This window comes from Chenopodium album, chromosome 6 (assembly GCF_948465745.1).
Source record: "Chenopodium album chromosome 6, dcCheAlbu1.1, whole genome shotgun sequence".
In the NCBI taxonomy this organism is placed as follows: Eukaryota; Viridiplantae; Streptophyta; class Magnoliopsida; order Caryophyllales; family Amaranthaceae; genus Chenopodium; species Chenopodium album.
The window spans coordinates 52,327,646-52,347,729 of NC_137839.1; the positions used below are offsets into that span (position 1 = coordinate 52,327,646).

Consider the following 20,084-nt stretch of genomic DNA (forward strand, 5'->3'; position numbering starts at 1 on the left):
AAAAGAGCTGAGAGAGACAGAGGCGGTACCTTTGGATTTGATATCTGAGGGTAGGCGGGTCCGGCTGGGTCGTTGAAGAACAAACTTTCTTTCTCGCGTCTGACTCAAACGGATGACTTCTGCTCTCTCAAAGTTTTTCTCTCTAGAAAATTTTTGTAAACGTACAAAATCATGAGGGTAAAACGGTTATATATAGAGGGTAAATACAGGGGCATTTCCGTAATTTACTCGGAAGGTGAACGGTTACTCTTTAATGGTAAAATTACCACCAACCGGAGCGTGACATGTGTCACAGATGCCACGTGGCGTGCCACGTCACATCTGTGAGGGGCAAATGTTTAGGGTAATTTTACCCCGCCACGTGGTCCAATCAGAGAATGACACGTGTCAGCCTCAGGATGGCCCAAAGTGGACCAATCCCTGCTTGACACGTGTCACTCCAGAAATAAAGGGGAAAATGGCAGCCTTCAGGCCCAAATCCCGAGAACGCCGCAAAACGCGCAGCCCACCAATGATTAGGGTTCAGTGACCTAATCAGGAGCACAATTTCCAAAGACCCTATAAATAAGGAGATGTCCCTCATTTTTAGGGCACGTTTTACCATTTATTACACTTGCATTCTCTTACATCAGAGAAACACCTGAGCTTGGAATCCGAGCAGATACCCACCTAAATTTCCGTTCTCTTTATTCTGTTTCAAGTTACTAACTTCACCGTCGGAGGCGGAGCTCTAACCACCCGGAGTCTCCGTTATTTTGCAGGTACAGCTCGGCCGGATCAGACTTCGTGACGTAACTCTCCTGAGGGACAAAAACACCCAAAACAGTACTCAAGAGGGTGCCCTAGCAAAAATGGATGGATGGCCCTAATAGGGTTATCTCTATACATCATCTTCTTTTCACCCGGTATGGGGACCGTGCCATGGGTCGTAAACTCGGAGATATACCCTCTAAGATACAGAGGAGTATGTGGAGGGATTGCAGCCACTTCCAACTGGATCTCAAATCTTATAGTTGCTCAAACGTTCTTGTCACTTACAGATGCAATTGGCACTTCTTGGACGTTTTTCATTTTTGGAGTTGTCGCTGTTATAGCCTTATTCTTTGTCATTGTGTTTGTTCCTGAAACCAAAGGGATGCCTATTGAAGAAGTGGAGAAGATGCTTGATGAAAGAACTTTGCAGCTTAAATGGTTCAATAAGAGTTCTAAACCGAGTTCGGATTCCTCAGTTACAACCTAAAATATATATTATTGTTTGGTTATGAAGTTGTAATATAGGGATTTAACATGCATGCTTAGTTATTAATTAATAGTATAAAATAATCCATGAGATTGAAGTCTCCCTTTAGGAATTGCCTGTAATTAATTAATGTAAGACAAACAAGCATTTGAAACTTATTGTGTGCTTTTATTGAAGTTGATATTAACTTGTTGGATGTATTGTTGGTAAAATATCTGTCGATTCCAAAAACAAAATAGAGAAGATGAAAGGGAAAACACTTGATTGAAAATCACAAACTCACAGTCACGCTGTGGAACAAAATCCACTGCCTTAGAAGCGAAATACGCCACCACCTATACAGGTTTCCTTATGACGCATGCCCCCCAAGTTTAATGCAACTCTCCTTCGTAATTCGTGTACCCAAATCCGAAGAGTGGAATTGCTCAAGAATTTTTGAGATCTCAAAGGGTAGGTTTGTGTTTGAGGTTTTTTTAATGTGAATTATAGAAAATAGGAAAGGCAATGCTCGTATTTATATGTGTCCCGAAATCAGGAAACAAATAAACCAAACCGACCTAAGGAAGAGGCGGGCCCGATCGGGCGTGAGATAAAATATTCCAAGACCTGGTTTCGCGATCAGTCGGGCGCGAGAGCCCTTTTTCTCCTTAGCCAATTTCGCCCGGTCGGGCGAACCACCACCCGATCCAGCGCGAGAATCTTCCGATTGCATTTACCATTTCCAACAATCCCCCACTAATGCAAGCGGATCAACAACATGAAATCTGAACAGTAAATGAAAGTCTTAGTACTTAAATGCTAGTATCTAAAGGTTTGAACTATCACATTAGTGCACAAGGTTTTCAACACTTCCCTAATGAGTATCCTAAGATTTGAACTCCTAGGAGAGAGGAAGGGACCTTGTATACACATATCTTGACTTAAGAGCTTAAGCAACTCCGCCAATCTTGGCCAACACCTTGGGCTCTCATGAGTATTTTAGGAAAACTACACCACAATTTCCCTTGAAGGAGGCCACCCCTCGTACTCACGTAGGTGTTCCGTCTGTGCATTACTTACACATTCCCATCATATCTAGGGTCTTTCCATTCAGGCTTAAAACACATTCAAGCACCTTACAAACCCAAGACTCTCTACGCAATGGAATAAGAACATTAAGAACGTAAAGTTCAACCCTGTCAACTCAACGGTGCATATATCAATCCACTGCTCAACGAGCTCTTAGGCTAGATGAATTAAAGGATACTCCCAACCTCAGTCATTCAATACCAATATCGTTCCCTACTCGAGTAATATCAGGGCTAGTGATTCTAATTCATTTAAGGATCACTATCGTTCCCTACTCTCAAGCAATTGGGCTAGTAGTATTAAGAGCAAGCAATGCTAAACCTTCCACCTTCGGTGTCATTATCAATCCTACTCTAAGAGCAACTAGGCTAATGGTCTTAAATCAACTTAAGAACCATTATCAATCCCTGGTCAAATAATAACTGGACAAATGACATTAAGAGTCACGCTCAACCTTACTAAATTTATCTTCCTGGTCAACAAACCACTAAAAAGAGTTATAGATTCAATAAACATAAATGGTGTAAATCCAGCAATGAGTCAACCAAAACAAGGCTCTAGACCTATTCAGAACAAAAGTTCAACAAATTAAAATACTTCGGTGTTTCCATGTAAGCTGTTTCAATTGACCACCCAATCTGGGTTATGGACATATTAAAAGCACTTAAAGCTCAACCTTTAAACATCAAGCAACAAGTCTACCAAAGCATCTCATAACCATATAAGTTAAAGGATTATCAAGCCGGATCACTTCAGGGCGTAGACTTAATTTTTAAACTTCGTCACTAGAGTAGTTTAAAATACCCCACAGGATCTTAAATATATTCTCTTAGACAATCAAGCACTTACCTGTGCTTCATCCTTGAATAAGGACCTGCTTGATTCTTCTTTGCTTTCACGTACTCTAACATGAGTATCACCTCCACAAGATTTGTCTAACTTTGTCACTACATCTGTAGTTCCTGACAGCATACATAGACACTTGTGAAAAATAATGTAGAGAACATGAGGATTAACTTACCCCCACAATGGACAAACTTCCAGAGATTATTTTTGCAACAATCATCTTCTTGACACACGTCATCTAATCTAATGAGCCTTTGTTTCATAATGGATAGTGAATACCAATTTGTTTTGTAGCTCACTTGAAACAGAGCACCACCCTTCATCGTGTAAAACTATACACTGAAGAGGTTCAACTAATCATCATTATTCATTCAATCATCGTCTCTTAGAACTTACTAGACAGGTAGTTGAGAAACTTTCTCACTTTAACCTTCATTCCTATACTAATCAAAACTCAAACAATAATTGAGTAATTCTCTCTTGACAAACAGAATGAACAATATAGTTCACAACAAAACCACTTCACGTCAAGAATAATTTTTTCATCATTTAGATTGCAAAACATTAGCACATTTGAATCAAACATCAAGGCCAAATCATAAAAATAACTCTAGCTTAAGCATGATAAATATAATTTACCAAAACACTTTCTCTACATCACAAAAATGAGATTAATTCATACCTTTATTAGTTCATTGGCTTACTACCTAGAACCATTCTGCTTATCTCATTACCTTGTACTTGTTTCTTGGCTTTGAGACACATATACATCTTTATCTTAATAAACAAAATGCACGTGAAGTTAACAAATTATGGTCACTCTAGCATATGAACTCTATCAATGTGAACCATAGTAACATCACACATGCATCAAGAAATTCAACACACGTGCCAAGAAAACTTAACATAACAAGTTAGGGTACTCAAATCTAACCCCCACTCACCATACATATCACAAAGGATATAACATCATGAGCAAAAATACCTCATCTTCTAATTTATAACATGTGCATGCGTTTTAAATACACACCCTTGATTTACAATCAATCATGTTAGGAAGCTTAAGCAACCTTACTGCAAACCAGACAAGCTTAGAATAAACCAGGTGTAACACCCCAATAATTCTCTCTTAAAACCTGTAAATACCCTGAACAAAATCCAAGAGAATTACTGGCGTGCTACCGCCACGTGTTCAAACGTTAAGCCTTTATCAGAAAATAGCAGCGGAAAAACTAACTCAGTTATAATTAAGTTTTAAAACCAATAACCAAAACCAAATTAAATGATACAAGCTGGAACTATTAAGGCCCTTATTCAAAACCCAACAAGTATAGTAAATAAATAAAACCAGAGTTTAAATAAATTCAAACTTATGAAAAGAAATAAACTGCGAATAATAACCAACTCTCTACTCAAAATACCACAACCCTGATGTGAATGCTGCGTATGTAAGAACATGTGGTTAATCTGCTCCCCAATATTACAAGTATAAAAATTGGATCGTCACAGGGTCATTGAAAGGCGAAGGCCATGACCAAAGAAAGACACACAAAACACGCAATCAGCAAAGCTGGGTACATACAAGCTGCAAAACATAAAAGAAATCCCTAACATGCTACTAATAGTCAATCATCACGCATCATTAGTTTATAGACTTGACACATGACTCAACTATCAAATTTATTAATACTTCACTAGTTAATATTAACTAACTCATTTATTTATTTCATTGGATTAAGCAATAGACAAGGTTGTCCAACCCATGCTCCATTTGGAACATCAATAAAGAAAACCCCATGCCTCCTTTCGGAAACATCAATAAACATCCAACGACCACGGGCGCGACTCCGTGGCCGTAGTTAGTATGAGATCTCACCTAACTCCTAGTTTTAAAAAAATATTTGAAATAAGAGACTCGTAGATCAGACGGCCTCGAGAAAAGTACACGGCTAATACCCCATGTACCCCAACCTCTGATTGTCATTACTCCAGATGTGCACCAATCCAAAGTTTTTATTGCTCATCCATCTTGCATTTTACGTGATTTACAAGTTTAGACTTGGTGATGACTCATATGCAAACAATACAATCAATCTAATATCATTTCAATCAAGTAAACAAGTTTCCAATTTCATATCTTGATTTATTAGTGACAAGCAACTTTTATTATTTATTCCATTAACTACCTCGGTGTATAAACACCTTGAGTGCATAAGGCACCCCAAAACCTTAACCTCGTCTTACAAGACTTGAATTCTTCCTTTACTCATCCTATTTCAATAATCATGAATGAGTAATAAATAAATCATTCCACATACTTACATACCTTTGCCTCTAATCGCACCTTGCAAAGTTAATGCATAAATAATATTTGCCAAGTAAAATAGTGCACATCATTCGGAAATCACAATGTATAACCAAACAATTATTCCCAGTCTTCTCTATACATGATACTAAGTTCTCGTTTCATTCCTAAACATGCTTCTAAAGGCAAGGTTTCGTAGCTCGTACGTACCTTGAATAAACCAATTGGTTGGTCACTTAACCAACTTGAAATCACCTTTTATAAAGTCCTCTCCTAAACCAAACAATAAAATTTCAATCAATACCCAAACAACCAAATTTACAGCAATACTAACTTACTTTTAAACCTTCAAAATCCAATTAAACAACACTTTAAAACCTTCCCTTTTATTAAAATCAAAATAAAGCTTATATATAGTTCTTTAAGTTTCCTTCATAAAAACCTTAAAATATACCCTTATACATGAAATTACAGCAAGTTTAGACCTTTATAAAAAATCTGAAAATTAACTTTATGCATAAAATCTTGGAATTATAGTAATCTTTGAAACTATCTACATTATAGATTAAGTTAGTAAGCTTTAAACCCAAAAATACACCAATTCAATGTAATTAGAGGTTCTAAAATAATAAATATAAAATCTGAAAATTTAATCTTAAGATTAGATCGACTTTAAAGTTCAAAGCTTTATAATCATAAAATACCCATAATCATTTTTTTATGAGATTGGGAACATAAAGATATGAAATAAGTACAATTTAAACATAAAATTTAAACTTTAATAAATCTGAAATTTTATATATAATCAAAATAATTATGCATAAACATAATTTAGACATAGTGTGATTAGGTAACTTAATCAACATGTTTCAAACCCTAAAACCATGAAAAATCAACATTTAAACTCTTAATTCTTGATTAAACCAAATCTAAAAATTTTGTCATTAAATTAAACATAGCAAAATTTAGAAATTTATAATCTATTATAAATTATATGCATAATCAAATCACAATAACAACAATTTCAGAATAAAAATTTAATAAAGATAGAAACTTGAATTAAATTGACAAAAGAAAAAGATCGAGAAGAAGGAAGAAGGAGATAGAAGTGGGCGAACTGGTGGTCGTGGGGGAGCCATGGTGGTCGCCGAAGTAGGGTAGGGCTGCACGGCAGGGCTACTCTCGGCGGCAGCAGCAGCAGCAAGCAGAGTGAATTTTTTTTTTTTTTTTTTTTTTGTTTCTTTTTGTGTATGTGAAAGAGGAGGAATAAGTGAGAAGAAATAAGGTGGGTTTAAGGGTTTTATGTTTTTGTAAGGGTATGGGCTTAACCGTACTAATCCAAGTAGGAGTATGATTGGTTTGGGCTTGAGTAAGATTTTAGTAGTGGGCTAGTAAACTTAAAAGCGATTATGATTTAAATTAAACACTTAATAGTTTTAGCTTGCAAATCTTATTGTTTTTACATCAAAATAATTCATATTATAAAATAAAAATAAAAATATTTGTATAAATAATAAATAAATAAACAAATAAATAGACTTTAATTAGGTTGAAAATATGGGGGATTACACTAGGTGAGTCATAAGAGTTGGTCAGCACCAAACTTACAGAATAAATCCTAACATCATAGTATCTTACCTTCAGATCATTTCCAATTAACCACCTTTCAACTCAGCTTGAAAGATACTTACAAATGATGGATTTATAATAGCAAGGAAAGATATACTATTCTCAAACATATAAGACTCAAATGAGCGCAGACTCACATTAACATGCTTCTTTCCACAACTAGTTAATCAAGGTGTATTCATATGGTTCAGGAATTTTTCATCCACCGCTACATGAATATATACCACACAACAAACCATCTACATACAACTTTCGATCAAGAAACTAAATCAAGATGATACAAAACTAGTTCAAGCTTTAATCAAATACACCTTAGATGATGAACTCATCAACTTTACTGGCCAGAAGAAAGCTTAGAAGGCAAGAATAAATTCTAGGAACGAGCAAAACTAACATGTCATGTCATAGGAAAACATATACTTGAGATATTTCACAGGATTTAACATATCAAGCTCGTACATGACAAACGTAGCAAATATTCAGCATACATATCACCCACAGTCCCATAAGCCTTCATGCTTTACGTGAAACATATATAGAAGTCAATTCTTCATTATTGGAAACCCCCACATCACATATACCACATGAAAATAATCATGACTCGGGTAACAAAATAGGGAGTATCAACCAAATTCTTGGGTGAACTACTTACTACACAAATAATCAACTGAAACATATCTGCAACCCCCACAATATTAACATTCACAGAATATTGATAGATTTTAAAGACATATGGAATGTTAATTCCCATCCTTACCTCATGTGGGGCACTTACACTTCAAACTTGCACGACCATTCTAGCTTTGCTAAGTCAAGCCTTTTTATTCTGCTAATAAGCACGGAAATCAACCCGGTCTCATCTAGACCATCAACAAGAAAATAATTGCTAAACCTCTAGCAAAATAAATACATTTCAAGTTCGTGAACAAAGCTAATTAAGATAACAAGAATTAAAAAGAGCCAATAATTCTAAATCCCTTTTTAATCTATAAAGGGACACTTACAAGCTTATCACATACTCCGTGCTCAACAAAACATTGTCCATGATTAGGAATAAGGTCAACAACACACTATCGTAAGATAGAATACATATCATCCCTAATCTACTAGGACAAAACACATTAAAGTCCATGAACATAAATAAATTACCATTGAACAAAATATACATTAGCAGAGCTAAATTACTTGCAAACCAACAAGCAAATAGCTAGCCACGTATAAACGTCCTTTACGGAGACCTTCCTCCTCAACACCACTCATTTACAAGAGTAAAACTAACATACTAGTCAGTTACAACATCTAACTCATCTCATCCTCACATTGCATTGCAATAGCTCATAATAATAAAATTATGCATATTTAACAAGGGCACATAATAATAGACACCATATTATGTAGGCGAAATTGGCCTCAACACTCTGAACTTTGGCTTGGGTGCACTCAACACCTTGAACTAAGAAAAATAGCCAAAACACCCTGAAGTATTGGCATGGGTGCACTTAGCACCATACAAGAAATTTTCCGGCCAAAAGTGGCCGGATTCCGGCGACCTTTTTTTTTTAAATAAAAATATGTTTTTATTATTATTATTATTATTTTTTTATTATTATTATTATTATCATCATCATCATCATCATCATTATTATTATTATTTAATATTTTTATTATTACAAAAATACCTCGATTTGCGTGTTGTTATTTATTTTTTTACGAAAATTGTTCGGGTAAGGTTTCGGGGGTCATTTTTACCCTTTATGGGTCCAAATTAAGCTCGGAATTTACAAAAAAGTAATGGAAATACCTCGTTTTGCGTGTCGAGGAATATCTCGATTTGCGTATTGTTATTTTTTGTGACGGAAATTGTTCGGGTAAGGTTTCGGGGGTCATTTTTACCCTTAATGGATCCAAATTAAGCTCTGAATTCGCAAAAAAATAATGGAAATACCTCGTTTTACATGTCAAAAAATATCTCGATTTGCGTGTCTTAGCTACTTAGATATTTCTCGACACGCAAAACGAGGTATTTTCCTTTTTTTTGCAAAATCTGAGCTAAATTTGGGTCCATTAAGGGTAAAAATGACCCCGAAACTTTACCTGCACAATTTCCGTCAAAAAAATAACAACACACAAATCGAGGTATTTTCGTAAAAATAATAATAATAATAATAATAATAATAATAATAATAATAATAAGAAAAAAAAAACATTTTTTATAAAAAAAAAACATTTTTTATTTAAAAAAAAAACATTTTTTATTAAAAAAAAAAAGTCGCCGGAATCCGGCCACTTTTGGCCGGAAAATTTCTTGTATGGTGCTAAGTGCACCCATGCTAATACTTCATGGTGTTTTGGCTATTTTTCTTAGTTCAGGGTGCTGAGTGCACTCAAGCCAAAGTTCAGAGTGTTGAGGCCAATTTTGCCTATTATGTAAAGTTAAAAAATAATTATTTGAGAAGTACTTATCTGATTTTGTGCATGTACCAAAGCTATTGAGGAGCCTAGCTAGATCATGGTTATATTCCGAAACATCTAGAAGCAACATCTTCAATATCGCAATATCCACTGGACTAACGGAGTCGGTTAACTCAAGCTTCAGCTTAAACAATCTAGAAATTAATCCACTTGATGTAGGGAAGTCAACTATTAAATTTCAGAATTTACAATCATGAGATCAAATCATCCATGCGACATAGTTCACTTATCAAAAATTGATGATATTTACTCAAGTCACTGCCACACCACTTTGATTCACAAACTCTTATTATTTAACCAATAAGATTAAATCCTCCAATATAATGGCAATTCGATCGCCTAACTCGACAAATATTCTTGAAGCCTAATTCAACTCCAAATCAAATAACAATTTGACGGCAAAATCTCCTAATCATTAAGGATAAATACTCCTTGATTAACCGACTTTTTTTCCAAAACAAGAATTTGATTTTGTACGGAACAAAATTAATTTCCATACCAAGATAAAACCAACGATTGATAATCAATGAGACGAATGCTTCAACGAATGAACAATTACATCAAAATCATTCGCAACAAATATCCTTTTTTTCTTGATCCAAAATTAATTGTTCGAATCATTATAATTTCCATTTCCAATTGATTAGTTCAGGAATCAACAGTATAATAAATTAATACTATTTCGCTTTTAATTGTTGGTAAAATAGTTGTCGATTCCAAAAACAAAATAGAGAAGATGAAAGGGAAATACTTGATTGAAGATCTCAAACTCACAGTCGAGCCGTGGAACAAAATCCACTGCCTTATAAGCGAAATACACCACCACTGTATAGGTTTCCTGATGACACACGCCCCTCAAGTTTAACGCAACTCTCCTTCGTAATTCGTGTACCCGAACCCGGAGAGTGGAATTGCTCAAGAATTATTCAGATCTCAAAGGGTAGGTTTGTGTTTAATGTTTTTTTAATGTGAATTATAGAAAATAGGAAAGGCAATGCTCGTATTTATATGTGTCTCGAAATCAGGAAACAAATAAACCAAACCGACCTAAGGAAGAGGCGGGCCCGATCGGGCAACCAGCCGCCCGATCGGGCGCGAGATAAAATATTCCCATACCTGGTTTCGCGTCCGATCGAGCGCGAGGGCCCCCTTTCTCCTTAGCCAATTCCGCCCGGTCGGGCGAACTACCGCCCGATCGAGCGCGAGAATCTTCCGATTGCATTACCATTTCCAACATATACTGTATGTATCAACAATTCATAATTTCTAGGCAATTTATTTGGCTAATGTAGCTTTAAAAATGGTTCTAGAGGAGTTCAAAATCAAGTTCGGATTCCGCAATTACAACTTGATACTCTCCTATGGCATGTTTGTTTGTGGGGATTATTGGTGGGATAAGGATTCATAATCCCTCATGTCCCATTATCCCTTGTTTGTTTGAAGGAATACAAATTATCCCATATAAAAGGGATGGGGACTAAATAATTGGGGCTTATCCCTCTATGTCTATAACAAGGGGGGCAAGTATAAGGTTTGGGGATAAAATTTAAAAGGTAAAAGACAAATTTGCCCTTAATGAAAGGGAAGGAAGAGGAGAGAGGAAAAAAATTAGTAAGGATATTTAAGTAAATTTGCTAGTTATCCCAATTTAATTCCCTACTCATTCCAAACAATGAATATCATAATTTTATCCTTATCCTACCTAATAATTCCCTATCTTTATCCTACGTACCTTTTTATCCTCATCATCCCTATCCTTGTTGCCAAATGCCCCCACTAACGTATTAATCGTTGAATTCATTATTATTGTTTGGTTGTTATATTAAAGAGATTTAACATGTGCTTAGTTTTAATCAATAGGACAAAATAATCCATGAGAACTAAATTCCCTTTAGGAGTTGCCTGTAATTAATGTAAGTCCCAAGGGACCAAGTGCAGAGGGCAGACGACATTGCCAAAAAATGTCGTACTAGTGGTTCGGACTTTGTGTAATTTTGTTGTAATTTGCTATTGTCAAAAAAAAAAAAAAAAAAAAAAAAAAAAAAAAAATTAATGTAAGATAAACAATTATTTGAAGCTTATAGTGTGCTTTCATAGTAGTTGATATTAACAAGTTGGACATATTAACAATTCCAACGCATGCTTAACATATTTCTTGGAAATTTATTTGGCTATGGGGTAATGTAGCTTTAAATATTATCCCTATCTTACATTTTCAAGGTTACTCTTGAGGGAATTTGAAATGATTGAGTGGTTAGTTAAATTACTATCTCTATATGTTACCTTATGAGTTTAGCATTACAAAGAATGCATCTCGATTAAACCTCATTTAAAAAAGCTTCATTTGAGATTTTAGAGCCTATACAAGGAAAAAACTTGTGTAGACCTGGTTCACAATAAAATTATTGTCGACTTGAGTTTCATATGATGGCGTTATGTTGAACATAATGACCCTAAATTTAAAATAGTGATCCTAATTTTAATATATTGATCTTTTTTAAAAAAAATGTGTGACTTTGATATTATTGCAACCTGAATCGTACATGATGAGTATATTATATATACGATTTAATTTCCATTCCACAGTCATTATGTGTTTATTTGAGCTCTACAGAGCTAATTTTATTACTAATATGTATTTGCTAGTGTTTTTATAGAGTTAATATTATTTGGTAGAAATACAAATTTACAACAATTTTCGAGCTTTTAGAGCCACTAAAAAGGTGTTAGATTTTAGAGGGTATTTTATAACCAAATATTTCAAGCCCAAAACAGAATTAGAGGAATTGAGTTGGGTGATTAAACGCTAGATTTATTATTAAAAAAAATTAAATAAAAAAAAATATATGTACTTAGCCTGGAAGCCCAAGTGAAGTGGGTCAAGTAATGAGTTACAAAAATCAAGTGTAAACCTAGCTTAAAATGATAAGCCCAAAGAAAGCAATTGTAGGAAGCCCAAGAGCAAAAGAGCCCAGAAACAAAGACCATCCAAGCGGACGGACCCAATCGGCATTTTTATTTATCGTATTCCATAGTATCAACTTATTTATTTATTTATTTATACATATTTTTTACTACGCAATTTTATTTATTTATTTATTTATTTATTTATTATTATTATTTTGAGAGGGGATATTTAGTTGTATATTAATTAGGGAAAATTAGTGCATTGGTATGTGTGCGGGAGATTGCCTATGTCAATTATTATGAGACGGAGGGATTAAATCCTATGTAACAATATACGAAGTATTTCGTAATAAGATTTGTTTATAATACTCCCTCCGTTTTTTTCAAGTGCTCCATTGAATTGCGCGCAGAGTTTTAGACACAAGAATAAAATAATATAAGCACATAAAGTTAGACTAAAATTTTTGAAAAAGTAAGAAATATAAATGAGAAATATAAGAAATATGAATGAGATGTGTATTATATAATAATAGTGAAGTCAAAAGGAAGAGAAATAATATATAACTAGGTTAAACCCCGTGCAAATGCACGGTTGTTGAATAATTATGATAATAATATAATTATATAAAAATTAATGAATCGATTCATCAGGTATTAAAGTGCATGAAATATATTAAAACAATTAAAACATGTGAGAGAAAATATTTATAGTTATAAGGTGCAAGTTGATATTTTAGGAAGTTTATTTTAGATTTTATATATTAAAAAAAAAAGTCATAATCTAAATGCAATCTTTATTTTTATATAATAACGATTTTTTTTTAGAAAGTAATTTTGGCGGGAATTTTTTTAATAATATGTTGCCAAGTGTTCTTTCAGATTCGCTTTTAGTAGTATGTAATTGATGATTTGAATGGAATTCTAAAATTGTTGTTTTTGTGAAGTGAGACAATCTATAAATATATTAACACAACAACCGCTGACATCATCACTTTTTATAATTATACACATGTTAAGCTCTTATTAAAATTTTTTCCTCCTAAATCAATTGCTGACATCATATTCGTTGTTTTTTTTTTTTTTTTTTTTTTTTTTTTTTTTTTTTTTTTTACCTTAAGTTATTATAATATTATTTTTAGAAGACAATTATTATATTATATTATGCTCCATATTTTATACTACATCCGTTAACAGTTTTTTGCAACATTTACTAAAAAAAAGGGGCACTTCATATTATTTGCAACAAAATTAAATCTTTCCTAATATAGTAACTTTTTTTGATAAAATGACCAAAATACCCTTATTTAAAAATTATTAACACATAACACTATACATAATTACAAATTATTATAACTCTAATCTAACCTAATCATCTAAGCTTTTCCCCACAAAAAAAAAATTAGATTCATCCCTAATTTCATTTCCACACCGCCTCTCTCCTCCATCTCCATCTCTCGGTTCATCATCATCAATCACTCATCTTCTTCAATCTTCATTCATCTCTCAGTTCATCATCATCTCTCATTTTCTTCCTAGCCTTCTTCATCTCTCATCAACTTCTTCATCATCATCTCTTATCTCTCATCTCAATTCGTGGGTGGATGTTGGTGGTTTCTGGCTGGGTTTGGTAGATTTGGTGGTAGTTGTTGTTTGTGGGTGGATTTTGTGGTTCGTGGGTGGGTGTTGGTGATTGTGGTGAAAGAATCATTTTTAATTGGGTAGGTCTAGGGTGGTTTACATGGCTATTGTACTGTGTGGATTTCGGTGGTTTGTGGGTGACTTTCAATGAGTTGTGGGTGGTGGTTCGTCGGTTTTGGATGGATTTGCAGGTTTGGGGGGGATTCGTGGGTGGGTTTGGCTGGGTTTCGGTGGTGGTTGGTTCGTGGTTGGGTTTCTCGGTGGTTATGTCTAGGTTCTAGCTGGGTTCGTAGGTAGTTGAGTTTGTGGTTGAGTTTCGGGTTTCGAGTGTCGGTGAATTTAGTGCTTCTGTGTTGAGTTTCGGGTTCAGTGGTGGTTGAGTTTGTGGTTGAGTTTCGGGTTTCGAGTGTCGGTGGATTTAGTGCTTCTAGTGGTTGTCGGTGGTGAATCTGGGTTTAGTGGTTCTGGGTGTGGGTGGTTATGGGTTTTTGTTTAATTGTTTTTTTTTTAGGTAGGATTAATACTTAATCAATTGCCCTTATTTCTTTTAATCATGCTTTAAAAGTTTTGCCTAGGAGTCCGTGCTACCCCCCTTTGTTGCAAATAACTGTTAACGGAGGTAGTATTATGAATTTATAAGTGACCATTTGGCTTCAAAATATAATTACTTCCGTTAAAGAGTACTCCGTATTGCATAATTTGCTTAAATTTTTAATTTTCATCAAAACTAATTAGATCTAAACATGATTGCAATTAATAATTATGTTTCTATAATTTATCTCATATGAGCACTAGTAGAAAAAACGCATTAGGCAGCGGTTCAAACCCGGTCTAAGGCACCGGTTTGAACCGCTGCCTATTTGAGGGGTGCCAAAAACCTACTTTTTGGCACCGGTTCAAAACTGGTGCCATAGGGTTTAATAGGCACCGGTTAACCGGTGTTATAGGGTAGAATAGGCACCGGTTAACCGGTGCCTAATACTGCTCTCCCGCCATTTTTTTTTGGGTGGTGGATAGTTTAGGCACCGGTTCCTGCCTAACCGGTGCCTTTTGTATAATTTTTTTTTTTCGTTTTTTTTTCCATCGTGCAATAATATTTTTAAAAAAAAACCTGCAATAATAATAACCTGTAATTCCAGCAATTATATTAAATATAATAATTAATAATTTTATTATTATAATAACTAATAATAATATTATTAATTATTATATACAAAAATAATATTAGATACAAGAATTCAATTATATATATATATATATATATATATATATATATATATATATATATATATATATATATATATATATATATATATATAGATATAAATATTCCCAAACGCAATACAAAAAAAAAAAAAAAAAAAAAAAAAGTTGCTTACATATACAAATAATAGTAAGTACACATATATAATGAATAATAAGTTATATATAGTTCAAAAGTTAACATAAATAATTTACAATTACAATGCATGCCATTTACATGTTGAAGGTGATGAAAGACGCCAACATGTCACGAACTTCATTAAGCTCCTTGATTGTCAACGGACCATCCTTTTGGACCTTGCAAAACTTGAAATACAAAAACATTATTTTAAAAATAATTAATTAGGCAAAAAATTATGTATTTTATCAAATATTACCTATACGACTTCTATATAGCCCATTTACTACATTACTTATCAAATGAACTATTTCTTTCTCATAACATGTCAATATTGGATAGTTGTATGTGTGTAAGCCCTAAAATTGTATAGGAGAGCATTTTGTTAAGGTTTATGACGGTTTTTACCCAAAATGGCCCGAATATGGCCTATATGACCTTACTTTGCCCATTTCCTACATTTCTTATTAAATGAACTTTATTTATCTCATAACATGTCAATATTATCTAGTTATAGGTGTATAAGGAAAGAAATCACATCAAAAGAGCATATTAACACAAAATGGCCCTAATATGGCCCATATGACTTCTATTCAACCCATTTTCTACCTTTCTTGTGAAATAGCCTTTTTGTTTCTCATAACATGTCATTGTTGGATAATATTAGGTGTCTAAGGCTAGAAATCACATCAATATAGCATTTCAAGAAGTTTAAAAACAACGCATTTTACTCAACATGGCCCAAATAGGGCTTATATGACTTCTATGTAGCCCATTTTCTACATTACTTATCAAATGAACTATTTCTTTCTCATAACATGTCAATGTTGGGTAGTTGTATGTGTGTAAGCCCTAAAATTGTATAGGAGAGCATTTTATTAAGGTTTACGACGCTTTTTACTCAAAATGGCCCGAATATGGCCTATATGACCTTACTTTGCCCATTTCCTACATTTCTTATTAAATGAACTTTATTTATCTCATAACATGTCAATATTATCTAGTTATAGGTGTATAAGGAAAGAAATCACATCAAAAGAGCATATTAACACAAAATGGCCCTAATATGGCCCATATGACTTCTATTCAACCCATTTTCTACCTTTCTTGTGATATAGCCTTTTTGTTTCTCATAACATGTCATTGTTGGATAATATTAGGTGTCTAAGGCTAGAAATCACATCAATATAGCATTTCAAGAAGTTTTAGGACTTACCTCATCAAGTTGTTGAGTGTCCGTACAATGAGTCACAATGTCAAGCATGAATATGTGATTATGACAAACACTTATAAATATGTGATTATGAGTTGTTTTGAGATGCAAGGAGTTTATAAGTTGAGAAATGAAGAAAATAGGCAAGTGAGTAGCCATTTCGGGTCAAAATGGCTTTTTTTGATGAATTGGACCCAAAAACTTAGAACTTGGCGATTTTTATGTAATTTCAAATGACAAACACTTATAAATATGTGATTATGAGTTGTTTTGAGATGCAAGGAGTTTATAAGTTGAGAAATGAAGAAAATAGCCAAATGAGTAGCCATTTCGGGTCAAAATGGCTATTTTTTATGAATTGGACCTAAAAACTTAGAAATTGGTGATTTTTATGTAATTTCAAATGACAAACACTTATAAATATGTGATTATGAGTTGTTTTGAGATGCAAGGAGTTTATAAGTTGAGAAATGAAGAAAATAGCCAAGTGAGTAGCCATTTCGGCTCAAAATGGCTTTTTTTGATGAATTGGACCCAAAAACTTAGAACTTGGCGATTTTTATGTAATTTCAAATGACAAACACTTATAAATATGTGATTATGAGTTGTTTTGAGATGCAACGAGTTTATAAGTTGAGAAATGATGAAAATAGGCAAGTAAGTAGCCATTTCGGCTCAAAATGGCTACTTTTTGATGAAATGATGAAAATTGCTTAATTTTTTTTTTTTAAAAAATGCAACGGCAGCCGCACCGGGACACCCGAGGGAGCCGCCCCCGCTGCCGGAACAGCGAAGGCGGCCCGTGCCGAGGCCACAGCAGCCCCGACAGGTGGCTGCCAAGGCTGTAGCAGCCACGGCAGGTGGCTGCCAGACTGCTGCAGCCTCGGCAGCAGCCTGCCTGGGCTGCTGCAGCCTCGACAGGCGGCTGCCATGGCTGCTGCAGCCTCGGCAGGTGCTGCCTGTGCTGCTACAGCCATGGCAGCCGCCTGTCGAGGCAGCAGCAGCAGCAGCCCAGGCAGGCTGCTGCCAAGGCTGCAGCAGACTGGCAGCCACCTGCCGTGGCTGCTACAGCCTTGGCAGCCACCTGTCGGGGCTGCTGTGGCCTCGTTGGGGCTTCCTTTGCTGTTCCGGCAGCGGGGGCGGCTCCCTCGGGTGTCCCGGTGCGGCGGAAGTTGCTTATTTTTTTAAAAAAAAAAATTTGAACTAGGCGATTTTTATGTAATTTCAAATGACAACACTTATAAATATGTGATTATGAGTTGTTTTGAGATGCAAGTAGTTTATAAGTTGAGAAATGAAGAAAATAGGCAAGTGAGTAGCCATTTCGGGTCAAAATGGCTTTTTTTGATGAATTGGAACCAAAAACTTAGAACTAGGCGATTTTTATGTAATTTCAAATGACAAACACTTATAAATATGTGATTATGAGTTGTTTTGAGATGCAAGTAGTTTATAAGTTGAGAAATGAAGAAAATAGGCAAGTGAGTAGCCATTTCGGGTCAAAATGGCTTTTTTTGATGAATTGGACCCAAAAACTTAGAACTTGGCGATTTTTATGTAATTTCAAATGACAAACACTTATAAATATGTGATTATGAGTTGTTTTGAGATGCAAGGAGTTTATAAGTTGAGAAATGAAGAAAATAGCCAAGTGAGTAGCCATTTCGGGTCAAAATGGCTTTTTTTGATGAATTGGACCCAAAAACTTAGAACTTGACGATTTTTATGTAATTTCAAATGACAAACACTTATAAATATGTGATTATGAGTTGTTTTAAAACTTTTAATAACCCAATTGATTTTACCTGAGGTGGCACATCTTCACCACGTATCTCATCTTCTCCATGTCTATCACCTTCTCCTTGTCCTTTTGGTTCAGAACATGAGTAAGCCGAGATGTTCCTTAAAATCGAAAAGAAAACATACATTCACCACCTAAGTGAGAGTAACACATTCAAGAACAGTCCCAACCGGGGACTATTCAAGACTTTCTCCTAATGAGAAAGCCTTGAACGGGTATCTAGGCATATGATGATGCAATTCAAGTATTCTATATATTGTTGTATTTATTTGCAATTAAACAATACACAAGTTGCAATTTCATGAATAAACTTTTATTAAATGGATGAATAGAAAGAAATATAGCTAAGTAAAGTTTAGTAGTCATACCAATATAGCAACTACCCACTTGAGCTCAATATGTAGTCCTCAAGCTAATTAAACTCTTGCTTCAATTCACAAATCTGTTAAAAAAAACACATCATTCATTGAACTAACAATTGCTAAACTAACATGTCAATTCACTCATTTATTTATAAGCTAAAACACATCATTCATTGAACTAACAATTGCTAAACTAACAAGGTTACTAATCTCTAATTTTTTCAAAATTACCCATCAAAACAACTTAAAAGTAACCATTCACCCATTCCAAAATTCATCTACTTTAGTAACAAGCAAGGTTACTAATCTCAAACTAATTCAAATATACCCGTCAAAACAACTTAATGTTAACCATTTAAACATTCCAAAATTCAACTAATTTAATAACAAAGTTAAATAATCTCTAACTTATTCAAAATAATCCATCAAAACAACTTCAAATTAACCATTAAAAGTAAAATATCAAATTTCACCTATTTAAGTACCAAGGTTAATATATATTCTATAATTATTTCAAAATTATCCACCAAAACACATTAAATTAACCATTAAAACATAATAAAATCCAACTAATTGAGTAACAAGGTAACTAATCTCTAATATTTTCACAATTTCCCAATTATATTCAAACCTAAAATTGAGAAAAATTATATTCAAACCTAAATTTTAATTTACTAACAATGGTTCAAAATGCAAAACAAATTAATATATATATATATATAATTATATAATTGGAAAATAATGTAAAAAAAAAAAAATTAAAAAGAAACCTTGAATAAAAGGAGAGAAGGAGGGCAGCAGCTAGGAGGAGACAAGGAGGGCACGCAGCAGCTAGGAGGACGACCCTAGTAGTGGAGGAAGCAACGGTGGTGCGCAATGGTGGAGGCAGCGCTGCGGTGGAGTGGTGGAGGCGGTGCGCGCTGGTGGAACAAGCAGCAATGGGTGTTGAGTTTCGAACAATGCAATTAAGGGATTGAAAGAGAAAGAAAGGGAAAACAGAAGGGCAGGGGAGGAATGACAGAGAGGGGCGGTGGTTTTCGACACCTCTGGTGGCCGGTGAAGGTGGCGGCTGTGGTGGAGGGAAAAGGGGGAGGCACGCACTTCAGTTCGCTCTGGTGAAGCTAAGGGATAGAACGAATGACGGGAATGAAAGAGAAAGAGAGGAAGAAGAAAGGACGAAAGCCGCGTTTTTTTTTTATTTTGAATTTGGCACCGGTTCAAA

The 20,084-nt window shown here is 34.5% G+C and overlaps 1 pseudogene across 1 annotated transcript in view; it reads left to right on the plus strand.

The window, feature by feature from the left end:
* The window catches only part of LOC145634892 (putative inositol transporter 2), a 37,099-nt pseudogene extending 35,699 nt beyond the window's left edge, over nt 1-1,400 (plus strand). Inside the window, exon 8 of the transcript XR_014113675.1 lies at nt 835-1,400. The product of XR_014113675.1 is annotated as a putative inositol transporter 2 (transcript). The remainder of the gene's footprint in view (nt 1-834) is intronic.
* Nucleotides 1,401-20,084: the final 18,684 nt, after the last annotated feature.